Source organism: Rhinolophus sinicus, chromosome 4 (genome assembly GCF_057876585.1).
Source record: "Rhinolophus sinicus isolate RSI-liver-muscle chromosome 4, RSI-T2T, whole genome shotgun sequence".
Taxonomy (NCBI): domain Eukaryota; kingdom Metazoa; phylum Chordata; class Mammalia; order Chiroptera; family Rhinolophidae; genus Rhinolophus; species Rhinolophus sinicus.
The window spans coordinates 113,947,404-113,961,175 of NC_142504.1; the positions used below are offsets into that span (position 1 = coordinate 113,947,404).

Genomic DNA, 13,772 nt, shown 5'->3' on the forward strand with positions numbered 1-13,772 from the left:
GCTACATTAGAGGAAGCCCCCTCACAGTGAAAATTCCTACTGTTTTCCAGCTCTTCCTGTGAAGCCACACACCTCAGTCTTCTCCCTGGTATGCTTCCAATGCCCCCCAAGTCACCGTGCCGCCGCTGGAGCCCAAGGTGAGTGCCTGCAAGTGAATGAGTCTATGTACAGACATTTGAGTTTCCCATGGCCTTCTGTCCCACCTGGATGGTTGGAATCCGCACTGTTTTTCACAGTCAGATGTTGTGGGGGCTCTTCTTCCTGGCTCCAGTACTCTGGGCTGGGGAGGCCAGTGTGGGGCTGGGGTTACTCGTTGGGGGAGCGGCAACTTTGTGGCCAGGTATTCCTCCTGATTCTCAACCACCGCACGGAGATTTGGGGCTCGTTTTTCGTCTCTGCTTCTCCTACCCGTCTTGGCATGGCTTCTTTAAATCGTTAGTTATAAAACTTCTATTGAGCTAGACTTCAGATGGTTTACCAAGTTGTTTGTTCTATAATTTAGTTGTAATTTCAATGTGTTCACGAAAGGAAGCAGGCATAGTGTTTATCTACTCTGCTATCTTGGGTTTCTCCTATTTTATTTGTTTTTTTTGTTTGTTTGTTTGTTTTTCTTTTAAAGAAAGAAACATTGATTAGTAACTTTGGCAGAGTTGAAATATGGTAAGGAGTTGAGCTAAACCTGAAACCATGTTTGTTTGATCCCCAAATTCAGGCTTTTTGTAGGTATTCTGTCTCTAAGTAAATCCTTATCTACACTTGAAAAAATATCTTCCTTCTAATTCTAATATATTTAGAATTTTAACTCCTTTTACTTTGTGAACTTCCTATGGTATTCTTTAGAAAGATTTTAACATACTCCATTTTGCATATATTTTCTTATTTTTCTACTGCTAATATAAATGTTTTGAGAGTATTTTCTCAATTGTCCTTAGTACTTCTTAGTATCTGGACTTTTATCTAAAATCTCAATGATGGAAGAGAACTAAGGCGATAACTAAATGGTCCCCTTGAAAAATGCTTGAAATTCCTCTATATGAACCCAACAAGCAGTGTCAATCCAACTTTTGTTTGAGTGGTTAAGGGTCTACCTACCTTCATTCTTACACATCTCCTAACAGGAAGTGATAAGGTAATCACATCCGCTTCTTTTCAGTATGATCCATTATCGTTAGCAGACCTTGTGAAGAAGGTCACACACGCCTGAACTCAAACCCCACTTCATGGTGTACTACATTGCTCAGGTTCATTATCATCTCTGTTCCATGAAACATATAAAACACGAATGCTAATGCTCACTCCAAACCACTTTTGTGAAGATTCTATGAGATTCCTTATGCAAAGTAGCTGGCAGAGAACACACTAAATTTCAATATTAAACCAAAATTATCTGTGATGTTTAGGAAAAGCATGAAAGCTGAATTTCAAAATGATCTTGCTCACATAATTATGTATTTATTCAGTGGTTATTCCACTTGAAATTTACCACTGAATATTGTAATATACCCCATACATAATCCAATGCTAAAATTAAGTAAGAAAAAAACAAAAGAGCAATCCATCTAGTACAAAAATTACTATACTCAACATAATGAGTATTTTTAGCAAAATATGAGAAACAATCAACATGCAATCATTGGATATCTATGCTAATTTTTCAGTCAATTATTTATATTTTAAAACTACTACACAGGACAGACTCAAAATCAAAATGCAGAAATAGAAATTTTGAGTATATTGAAAGTTAATGAAAATTAGTCACTTTTGTCAACAAAGGGAACAAATTCTGTTTAACAATAATTATGAAATTATTAAAAATAATTATTAAAACAGACATTTTCAAATAATATAGCTTGAACACAAAATCAAACCAAATCTAGTCTTCTACACTTGTGTTCTGAATTAAATAAGAATTTTAATTTTTTGTCATCAATATTGTTTGAAATATTAAAATATATCAATACACATATGCATGTATGATTGCTGAATAATTATGAAGATGCTTGTTTCAACCCAAGATTTTATGTGTATATACTCATATATTTTTCTAACGTGTTTATAATGCATTATCATACTTTATCATTTGTTGCTATAGGGTTATTTTTGTACAACTGACTAAAAATGAGTCAATGATTCCAGTACCAATTTTATTTTTTCCACTGATATAAAATTATATGATTAGGAGATACAAAATTTGTATAATCTTAAATCTGATTTTTTTGCTATTTAATCTATGCCCTTCATTTACATGATTCATCATTCCTTTGATTGCATTATTGAAACTTTTTGATGTTTTGATCAGGTAGAGTAAGATACCTTCTACTATATTTTGTATTTTCTAATTACCACTTTTATTATTCTTCAAAATTAATGAAATATTCAACTCTTTTTAATTATGTGGTCTTCTTTGAGATCCAGTTAAATTTTTGGAAACACACTTAAAATGTTTCATCATCCAAAGAAAATATGTTTATCCATTTATGCAATTATTTCACCTTTCTGCACAATTTCACATGATTATGTATATTGAGTATGTATTTTGCTATGTTTATTTTCATTTATATTGTGTTTATTATTGCAAATAGAATTTTACCCGTTTATGTATTTTTTACTACAGATGAGAAAGATATTGATCTAGATTATTTTGTAATAGAACACTTACTGAATTCTTTTATGTGGATTTTTCGTTTTAAAACGTTAAACATTTACATTATTTTATCTTACTTGTCTGATTAAATTGGTTATTAATCTTAGAACACCACGTGTTTTTTTTTGTGTGTGTGTTTTGTTTTGTTTTTAATAGGGAAAGATTCCTTTTCCTTCTGTTCTCTAATCAGTGCTTCTCATGTCTCACCTTTAAGCACTCTGCATTTTAGTCTACAGTTTTAATCACGCTAAGAAAATATTCCTCCATTCACCTCTTAGTGCACTCTTTCATTAGGGATGCTGGTCCAACATCGGTAAATATTTTTAGACTTTTATTATTTTGACCGGTTAATATTGTGCAATGTATTTAGTTAATTTCCTAGTTCTGTATCATTCCTACCTTGCCAAAATTAATTCTGTTTGAGTGTATTATTCATGTGATGTTTTATTTGATTCTATGTCTTAATGTTTTATTTATGACTTTGAATCAATATTTATAAGTAAAATATTCTCTATGTGCCATCCTTGTCAGCATAGCACTGTTTTGTAAATATATTGAGAAAATATATTTTTCCTGAATGCTGCTGAATTGTATAAACAGTCTGAGAGCTATGTATTCCAAATTTGTAGTAATTCGCCCATAAAACTATCTGGATGGAGAGTCTATGGGAAAAAGCTGTTTGAAAAAGTTTCAATTTTTTACAGACATCTTGATCTGCTGAGGTTTTCTGTATCTCCTTGATTGTTTCCCTCTAGTTTAAGGTTTTTCCTGTGCATTTATTGCAAAGCTAATATGCTGCTATTTGTTCTTGATTAATATGTTTTTTTTTTTATTTTTTATTTTTTTGCTTTTTTTAAAAGCTATAAGTTTTTGAGCACTAAATGAGTTCCAGTCACTCTGCTGAATGCTGAGGACTGACTGCCGATTAAGGAAAACAAGTTTTCTGACTTCATGGCACTTACATGTGAGACTGCCAAGTAACATGGACATGAAAACATACGGAGCAAGCCGAGGGTCATGGTGGAGAATAATAGCAGGGCACTGTTAACAGTGGTGGTCAGGGAAGATTTTTCCAGTGAGGTCATATTTGAGCATATAAGTAAGAGCAGGTGGGGGGAAATAGTGAAGGAAAAGGAAAGATGCTCACAATCCTCAATGAGGAAAATGGTTTCAAATGTTCAATAAGTAGAAAAACACCCTAATTGATCCATAAATCAATGGCCCTTGGTGATTTGAATGTCAGTATGAACGACCCATACAATAAGGGCTCTCTTTTATTTGACCACCTCCTACCCACTGAGATTTCTAGGTTTTCTTAAATTCTAATTCCCATAATCTCAGCTTTTAAACAAGTCCTCAGCCATTACTACTCCCACTCGAGAGTTACAAAGTATATATCCAAGCATTGACTCCATCCAACTCTCATTTAGCTTTCCTATTACTACACCACCATAAGCAGTTTGAAGCCATCTGGGTTATGGGAGACCAGCCATACCTTCCTCACGTCTCCCTTATCCAACTTCCATTTCTTATGAATAAACAGAGCAGAGTCTCAGATAAACTGTTTAGGGTGGCAACACATTACCTGGTGTTGGGTAATTCATGTTTGTGTTGATAATTCCACGGCTTTGCATCATGATGCTGTTGACGACAATGCTATTCTCTCATTACCATGTGGCCACACCAGAAGGTCAAGGTACATGGTGAAACTTGAAGCTCATTGCTTTTTAGAACCCCAATGTTCTTACTCATTGTCACAACGCCAGTTACATTAAACATCCTTTTGGTAAGCGTTATCAAAGAAGAGCACTTACTCAATGATATTCTTTAGGAAAACATAAATCTCTGGGTAGCATGATTTCCTGCCTTCTTCCAACACATTTATGTCTATTTGTGAGTTTTATGGGAAGGTCTCTGCAGGATTTAAAAAATTTTTGAAACCCTTCTAATTCTTTTTGGACTACACTCATTTGTGTGACTATTCAGTGTTCTTCGTTTCTTTCGTATCTGAGACATGTTGAAAGAGCATTTGAATACAATATAGCTTTAGGAAGAAAGGAAGAGCCCACTTTAGAAGGATCACCTATTCTTCAACAGAAATAGATTTAAACCAATTCCGAACACACTGAAACATTACGCTTTATGTTGTTCTTGGATATTAAGGCAAATTATATTTAGTGTGACTTTAAATGTTATCACTGGTGATATGCAATAATTCATTAATAAAGTCGGTAGGATTTTACAGTCATATCGACTACATTAATGAATTAGAGCTCCATGAAGTGTGAACACATTTCCAATTTTAATGGAATAGAAAAACAATTGAAATCCACTGTAGCAGCCACTGGGTGAATGCACTGCCTGTATAAGCCTGAGATGGAAATTCCCAAATCCAAAAAAAAAGAAAAAAGAAAGCAAAAGAGCAGGTGGGAAGAATGATTTTACCCAGTTATTCATGCGCATGCAATGCCATTCACACTTCCATTTGCTCCATGGAGTTGTTGATGATTGCTTTTGTTCTGGCCTGGAAGGAGCAGGGCAAGTCACAGCATTGTCCTGGGAGCAGAGACTGAGGCCCGCAGCAGATGGAGGCAGCCACGTCCTGTCGCACTGGATGCTGTCGGTGCCAGAAATTTTAACAAAGAATTATTTCTGCTCACTTTCTTTTCTAGAGAGACTCTTTTATTAATTACTGCTTCTCTGTCTTGCAATGAAGTACAAGTGTTTCAAGATGGCCTTGAGAGGTATTCACAGTTAATTAAAGTAGACTGTGCTCCACGGTGGGTTTTTCCCCCTACCTGCTCAAGGCCAGATGTTAGAAACCAAAGACACCCTTATGAGGAACTCCGTTCCAAACTCAGAATTAATGGCCTCTTTCCCCCCATTTGCATAAGAAAAGGGATTGTTTTTCAATAAAGCAGAATTAAAGGTAAATGAACACGTTTATATTTTGAGGAATCTTTAAATATCTGTGACTAAATTCAGAAGTGTTTCAATTCAATATGATTGCAATTATGATATTTGCAAACCAAATTTTATTTTTGTCCAGGTGACTGTTTATTAGCATACTTTTTCGAGAAAAGAGTATGTTTATTATGTTTATATGTCCACATTTTTTCTATGGACAAAGGCTATTAAGTGATGTGAGGTATATTTGCTCAGCAAGCATGTGGTTGCATAATACATAACTCTCCAACATATTGTTATTTTTCTACCAAAACAAAATTGAATATAGGCACCTCAATGTTGCTTAGTCTTCATTACTCACTGAAAATTTCTTTCACCTTTTTGCCAAGTATTTTTTCTGTTTATACTTGTCATGTATGCTTGGACAGAGGATCCTTAAATTAATAGAGACAGGAAGATTGTTTCTTATTTTGTAATTCAGGGAGGTGATGGGCATATTTTTGTGGCACCCAATGCAGCTGACTTGTAGCCCAGAATTACCTTGCATATCTACATATACTCTCATCAGAGGGCTTTGTTATGACATACAGAAGATTGTCACGTCAAGGTTCACTTAGCAATAATTTACTCAAGACGGGAGAGGTTGAGGCCAGGCTTTGTCTACAGGAGTGGTGGGAAGAAAGAGTCAAGAAATGATTTGAGACCAAACTAATAGATAGAAGGGATGACGGCTCTGTGATGATATTTTCCTTTGGGTCGGATTACAGAGTGGATGGAAATTGGATTCAAGGAATATAAGCTAAGGAGGGAATGTGTGTTGCAGGGATAGTGTGGAGAAGTTGAGAAGATTCTGAAACAGTGGACTCCTTTGGGGACATCATTTAGTTTTCTATGCTGGAAAAACAACCAAATATCTCCACCTGAAATTTGCAGTGCATATATGATACTGATCATTTATTTATTTGCTTCTTTAAATTGGCTCCTCTTTGCTCCTCTGAAACTATCAAGACTGGCCTGCTGGTTGGCTGAGAGGAAAGACAGGTGTGTCCATGTGTTCTCCAAATATTGGCTCTTCTCTATGCAATGTGGCTGGTATTTTTGTGGTCTGTTCTCTGAAACGTCCTGTCTGGATGGTTTGGTGTGATGTGTAGGTGCCACGGGCAAAGTGAGAACAGCTGCCATGACACCCCCAGGCCCCGCAGGAGCCTGTTCAGCTGGGTCCAGGTCTCTGTCAGTTTTCTAGCGCTCCAGTCCCATGGGGGCTCTCCCCACCGTGACTTCTCACCAGGTGTACAGCTAGGAGCAGTGCCACCTTAGGCTTCTCTCTCTAGCTTTCTTGTACCCCCATCTTAATGTCTTCCCTTTATTTATCTCTCCCCGCTCCTTCTACCCTCTTGCCAAACCTGACCCTTGATATGTTAAATAGCAGCTGAAGAAATTTGAAGTCTCTTTTAATTTTTGAAAGCCTAGATTTCAAACTTTACTTGTTATCATTTATTAAGATTCAAGAAAATTAGCTTTGAAACTCCAACTGACCGGTGACTTTTTGTGAGTGGGCTCCAGATGAGCCCCACCTGCTCGCTGTCTGAGGAAAGGCTTCTCTTAGAGCTCAGTGCTGCCCAAAAACATGTTTAAAGAAGAAAAGTACGTCAACTAAGTATTTCCAGCCATCCTCCTCATTTCGCTATTTTGCTCTGTTTTACGGAAACAGTATGTAAGATGTATTCTCCATTACTCAGGGCTTTAAAAGGAAATTAGATGGATCAGACAAAGGCAAAGGACAAGAGGTTACATTAACTAAATTGAAGATAAAGATATGCAGTTATTAATGCGAGAGAGTGAACCTAAGGAATATGAATTCTCCTGAAGTAGAAGTATAATTCTTTCAATAGAAATGTATTTAAAATATAGAAAGTCCTCTTTGATTTAGGAAGACCACCATTTGCAGGCTGAAAGTATACATAAAATACCAGTTAAGGTATTCAGTCTAACCCTCTTGAAAGTATAGCTCAAGTTTTTGAACTTTTACAATAAAAAATTAATTAACCGATCTCCAGGGAGAATTATCATGTCACTTCTTAGGCAAAACCAGGCTGGCTCAGTTCTTCCTCAACAACATAGTTGCCTGATGATGGTAGAACAATATATACTAAATTAATTTTCAGGGAGGATGAGTATGGCATATCAATTCTAAACTCGTTAAGCAATTTACGTAAAAAATTTCAGGTGTTATCAAATATGTCTGCCATCAGAAAGTATATCCACAGTGTATGTTTTTTTCTTTAAAATTTACAGACTTTACATAAAATGTACATAATTTTATGAATTATGTATATCATAACCTAGGGGCAACCTAGGGGCAATAGCCACTTAATTCTAAATATCAACTATATTCTAATGATGTGAAAACTCATACCATTAATCAGAATTCTAGGATTGGCAGGCTTGCACATAGACTTTACCACTCCAATTTGGATGTTCCAAGACTTACCAATCTTAACATTTACTACCAGAGCATATTACTTTCTAAATCCTATACAGTACCACAGCATTACATAAATAGGACCCATCTCATTGCTTATCCCGTAAATCCAGGAGTCACCCTTGAGACCACCTTCCTCACAAGTCTCCTTGAATCCATTGTTACATCCTGTCCACTCTGTGCCCATCAGACATGCCAAAGCCATCCATATCTTTCCATCATCACCATCTCAGTCTCAGGCCCCATTGCTTCTTGGTTGGATGTCACAATCAGTGCCTACTGCTCTCTCCCTGCTTCCGTCTTGTAACACTATAATTAATCTCCATACAACAGCCAAAACGGTTCTTTAAAGAAATATGACTCTCATGTTATAATTAAATGGCTTATTGCTTTACAAAGCTTCCCATCACATGAGGGAAAAAGTGTCCCAAATTTCTTATCTTGGTTTATAAAGGATTCCAAGACCTAGGTCTGACTGAATCCCATCCCACCTTCCCTCTTGTCCCCTATGTCAGAGCCAGTCTCGTCCTCATTCTGTTCTTTGATCCCCCCAATCAAGTACCCATGCAACATCAAGTGGTTTCGCCATAACAATTATATCTACTCCCCTACTATAACTCCGACTAAGGCTTCGCTTGCTTTGAGAATAAAACCAAATTCCAATATCATTGCCTGTAAGTAGAGTGCCTGCCTCATTTGCATGGTCAGTTTTAAAAGTGAAAGGAAGTGTTGCTAATGAGCTGGAACAATGGGTATCAAACCAGATTGCCCTGAGCATCCTGGGTTTCTGCTTTTCCTGCCCTGCAAGTTAATTTATAACTTTATGTTATTTTTGGTCCTTATCTTGCATCCCTCTCTAAACTATATCTGGGTGAATCACAAACCACTCTCATTAATTCAATTGCCACATGTATGTTAATAACTTCCAAATTTCTCTTTTTATTTCAATCTTCTTCACTGAATTCCAGATAAACTCTCCATTGGCATGTTCAAACTACCAGGATTCTAAAATTAATTATTACTCTACTGTATTTCTGTTAGTATGTTTATTGTTTTGATATCCTAAAGTAAGTTTGAGAGACTCAGGAAGAAATACTGAGGTTGGTTTTCCTTGCAAGCAAACAGACAAAACCTAGGCTGGCTGCCTGACAACCATCAGTACGGACGTACAGCTAAGTGTCTTTTGTGTGACACTTGGTGTGAAGAATGAGTCTATAATCGTTAAGGTGACAAGTCTGTGAAACTGCCTCTACCATGACCTCTGGAAATTGGTATGTGAATCATTTAAGCTACTTAGCATGGAAGCAAGTTTGACTAGTTATTTTCTGTAAACTATTTTCAAGGTAAGTTACTAAGGAACTTGTCCATGCAAAAATGTTTGAAAAGTAGTAGTATGTTTACATTTTTTGTTCTGGGGAGAATGGTACAATTTCTTTCATCTGGGTGCATTTTCCTTGTATGTGCTCCATTTGTGTTCAGTATTGACTGATTTGAAGCAATCACTCTCTTCAAAACAAAAACAAGCTTCAACAACAACAACAAAATATTATATCATTTTACTGGAGTTTTGAAAGCACTTTTTTATGTAGACTTGTGAATATTTTCAGTAACAATTATCTTCCAAAGTGGGTTAAAAAAATGTACTGCATATAAATATATTGCAGCTTAAAATTACATCTCTTGGATGCTGGTAAAAGAGAGAAGAAAAACTAAGGAAACAAATAAGCCAATATTACATCCTGCCGCAGTCCCCATAGCGGGCTGCGTGGTATTTCTTCATGAATAAAGATGGAATAAACCACATTTGTAGCATAATAAGAAAAGGTAATTAGTGTCATCTATTCACCACTGTTAGAATTTGACTAGAGCAATTTGATTACGTTTATCACATTTTAAACTTTGAGTAAGTTTTTCAGCTCTGTAATTCAGTTAGTGGTGAAGTGTGGTGAAGATAAGTCAGCTTCTCAGTATGATTGATGAGCAGAAACGCAGAGGGATGGGAACGCAGAAAAAATATTGCAATATAGATACTGCCTATTGGTTTTAAAGTGAATCTCTTCTAAATCAGTGTGAATCTGTATATAAAACTAGCAAGATTTCTCAAATACATACACAATGTAATATGTGTGTATGGTGGGCGGTCTCTGTGTGTCTATACAAAGTGAAAGGAAATCATTCTCAGAAAAATTAAATTATTTGACCTTGTTATAACAGCAAATTAATTTCTCATTTTACCCTAAAATCAACTAAGATAATATGTTTCAAAATATGTCACTAAGAAATTAAACCAAAACAAAGGTCTCTTTTTGGTAGTGCTAAAGACTAAATTACGAATAAGTATGGTTTCATTCTCAGACTGTGACACTTTTCTAGTTGAAAAGTCTATTAATTTAAGTGTTTGTGGTTTTATTTTCTCCACAATTAACATAATCCCTTACATATAGTTCATAAATTTTTGGGGAGTCAATTAAAACAGTTACATGTGGAGATGGTTACAGGAACACTGGCTGCTCAGGGTAATTTATGGGAATTCAAAGATAGGAGAATGTGAAAGATTTTGAAGCCAGAGGCATCTGGGAGGAGGCCCTGGGAGCCTACATATAGTAGAGAATTAAAAAAACAGTGAAATACAAATTAAAACCAATGACACACTACCTCACACCTTTTAGGAGGGCTATTACTAAAAAGACAACAGACAACAAGCATTGGTGAGGATGTGAGAAAAGGGAACCCTGGTGCACTGTTGGTGGGAATGTATAGTGGTTCAGCCACAATGGAAACAGTATGGAGGGCCTCAAGAAATGAAGAATAAAGCTACCATATGCCCCAGTGACCTCCTTTCTGGGTATTTACCCCGAAGGAACCCCATCAGGGTCGTGAAGAGCTGTCTGCAAGCCCTATGCTTTGACACAATGACCAACAGCACCCAAGAGCTCGCTCCGCATAAGATCTCAAGTTGCAAAATACAAAACTTGTAAAAGAAGTGCATTGATCTTTAACAAATAATAATTCCTGTTCGAACAAGAAGTCTCTGTGTGTCGAGACAGAGAAATGAGGTTCTTTGCCAATCTGGAAAGGCAGATGCACAAAGTAAATCCACTGAGGGCATCTAGAAAAATGGAAGTTACAGATGGAGGCAATTTCTCTTGGACTGTCCTTGACCCATCTTCTAATCATCAGGTTCTTTCTTCTCATCAACCACAGGGTAAGAGAAACATTGATTCTTCTTTTCAGTAATTCCCACTATACTTTCTCAGATAATTTAGGAAATAGCTCTGTGGGGAACTTACATAATGTTCTAGTGCTTCAAGAGAGACGTTTGCTTGTGACGCATTTCTGGGCAGGATATCAAATTGCCTTGTGTGGATGGGCCCCAAGAAGCTGTCCCCAGCTGACAGAGGTTGTGAATCACGACGCCTTCCCAAGAAGTAGATCAGGAATATTCTGAACTGCGTCAGGTGCTCCTCTGAAAGCTTTGTAAAATTACAGTAATGCAAGCACTTAAAATCATACACTCACACCCCCCCCCCCCCCCCACACACACACTTCTATAACATTTCAGAAAATGACCCAACTATTTAAAGAGTACATAGGTCTTATGTTCACACTATAGGGGATGGGACAGACTTACCCCAAATGTTTCACTTTTTTTTTTTTTTCCTTTAAGAAGAAAACCTTGATGTGGCTTTGCTGGTTATGGCAAATTTAATTTTTCTGCACACTAGCCTACCTTCTGTTTTTCTTGTTTGTTTGTTTTTGTTTGTTCATTTGTTTTGTTTCAATTAATTGGCATCAGAGCAAATAATCAAATAACTAATCAAGCCGTATTTCAAAGATATTTTTGACAATATACACATAAGCTCTAGATATATGCACATTTGAACAGAACAAATATGACTTGTAAGTTTTTTATTGTTGTTTTACTTGGTTCTTGTGTATGATTTGCATTTATATTACCCACTGCATGTTTGTTGAGCACCTACTAAATGTTAATTGACCTAGGAAAATATCAAGACATTTGATATAGTTTCTTAGCTACCACAATGTCAGGACAATCCACCATATAATGGTTCATTTGAACACTTATTTTATAGGTCAGGAAAGGAAATCCATAGACGCAGAAATTATATTAGGATTGTGCGAGTCTAGGGTACAAGGAAACTAAGGACTGGCAGCTAAAGGGTGTGGGGTTTATTTTGGGGGCCGATAAATATGTTCTGTAATAAGATAGTGATGATGATTTGCACAAATTTGTGAATATACTGAAACCACTGAGTTTTACACTTAAAAATGGTGAATTATAGCATATTAATTAGATCTTAATAAAGCTGTTTAAAAAGTAAAGTGGATGATACAGTAAATGTGGAAGATCATGTAAATACAAAGTACACATTTTTCAAACTAATATCTAAAATGTAAGTAACTGTGAGCTATCGATAAAAACCTAGGAACCTTATTAAACATATTTTCCTACATTTTAAAATTATATAAATTTTGGTTGAATGTTTTATTTCTATATTTCTTCACATTCTCTGGAAAAATTTAAAGTTAATTGAATATTAAAACTTAAATTTGTTTCTTTTTGATAAATAGATGAAATAAATGAATTTATTTTAATAATATACCACATATTTTTGCTATTTTAAACCTTTAAATACCTCCCCCCAGTAATTCTATGGAGGAAAAATAGTATACTTTATGAGCCATCAAGAATATATCCTTTTTTTTTTTTTCATTTATAATGAAAAGGTAAGAGGCAATATATAAGAAAACTGTGCTATCAGAGTATTATATTCCATAATAAAAATTTCTAAAACTTTTATTCTAATTTAAAATGATTGAAAACTCACAATGTCTATTTGACAGCTTTGCAAAAAGTAAAATATTTGTCAAAGTATTTTTTCTTTGTCAAGTGTCATTTTCAACATAGACTATTTTAAACATTAATAATTTATTTCATTTTGCAAAATGATTATATATAGTAAGTATTCCCTCTAAATTGATGTTTATTCATTTATCCAGTGCTTTATTAAATACAGTTTAGTGATATAGTTATTAGTTAAAAAATTGTCCCTTGTAAAAATTCTTTCTAAACTTAAATTATGATCAATTTTGAAACTTGCTGAGAGAATAACTTTCCTCTACTTAGATCTTTATTCCCTGTTTTCCTTAGGGTTTCCTTAGGCCTTCTCTTAATTGGCCACTGTGAAAGATGCTGAATTTTCAGCCTTCAGAAACAAAGTGGACTGTAAGGTGCCGAGATGCTATACAATCCCTGAGTACGAAATGTCTCTTGACAGCTCCTAATCAATGCTCTCCAGCTTTCAGACTATTCCGTGGAAAGCCTACACACTTGGTAAAGACAGCTCAATGACATAGCTTGAAGTTATAGGCAAGTCTGGAAACTAGATTGTCAGATTAGGAAGACATACTCAAAGCTTCAAGTGGTAGCTGACCTGTCCCAAATACACACGTGCACAAATACTCCAGTCCCCAGATACACCCACCAGAGACACCAAAACCTTAACTTCTCCTGATCGTTCCAAGTATATCAGAATCAGCTTATAATGATTGCCAGAGGTCTTGGCACTAAAACTGTAATAGTCCAGAAAATGATAGGAACATGAAATACCACATTTAATTTTGATGCTTGATTTATTAACCAATTCTTCTCCCCATCTCAGTTTCTCTATTCTTCTCTTTTCTCCTGTCCTGAGTTAAAGGGGAAAATGGAGTCAT

The 13,772-nt window shown here is 35.7% G+C and overlaps 1 long non-coding RNA gene across 1 annotated transcript in view; it reads left to right on the forward strand.

Moving 5' to 3' along the window:
- LOC141573126 (uncharacterized) overlaps positions 1 to 13,772 on the forward strand; it is a 546,728-nt gene that overhangs the window by 411,291 nt on the left and 121,665 nt on the right. The window contains exon 2 of the long non-coding RNA XR_016021212.1: positions 51 to 137. This is a non-coding gene — a long non-coding RNA (uncharacterized LOC141573126). The remainder of the gene's footprint in view (positions 1 to 50; positions 138 to 13,772) is intronic.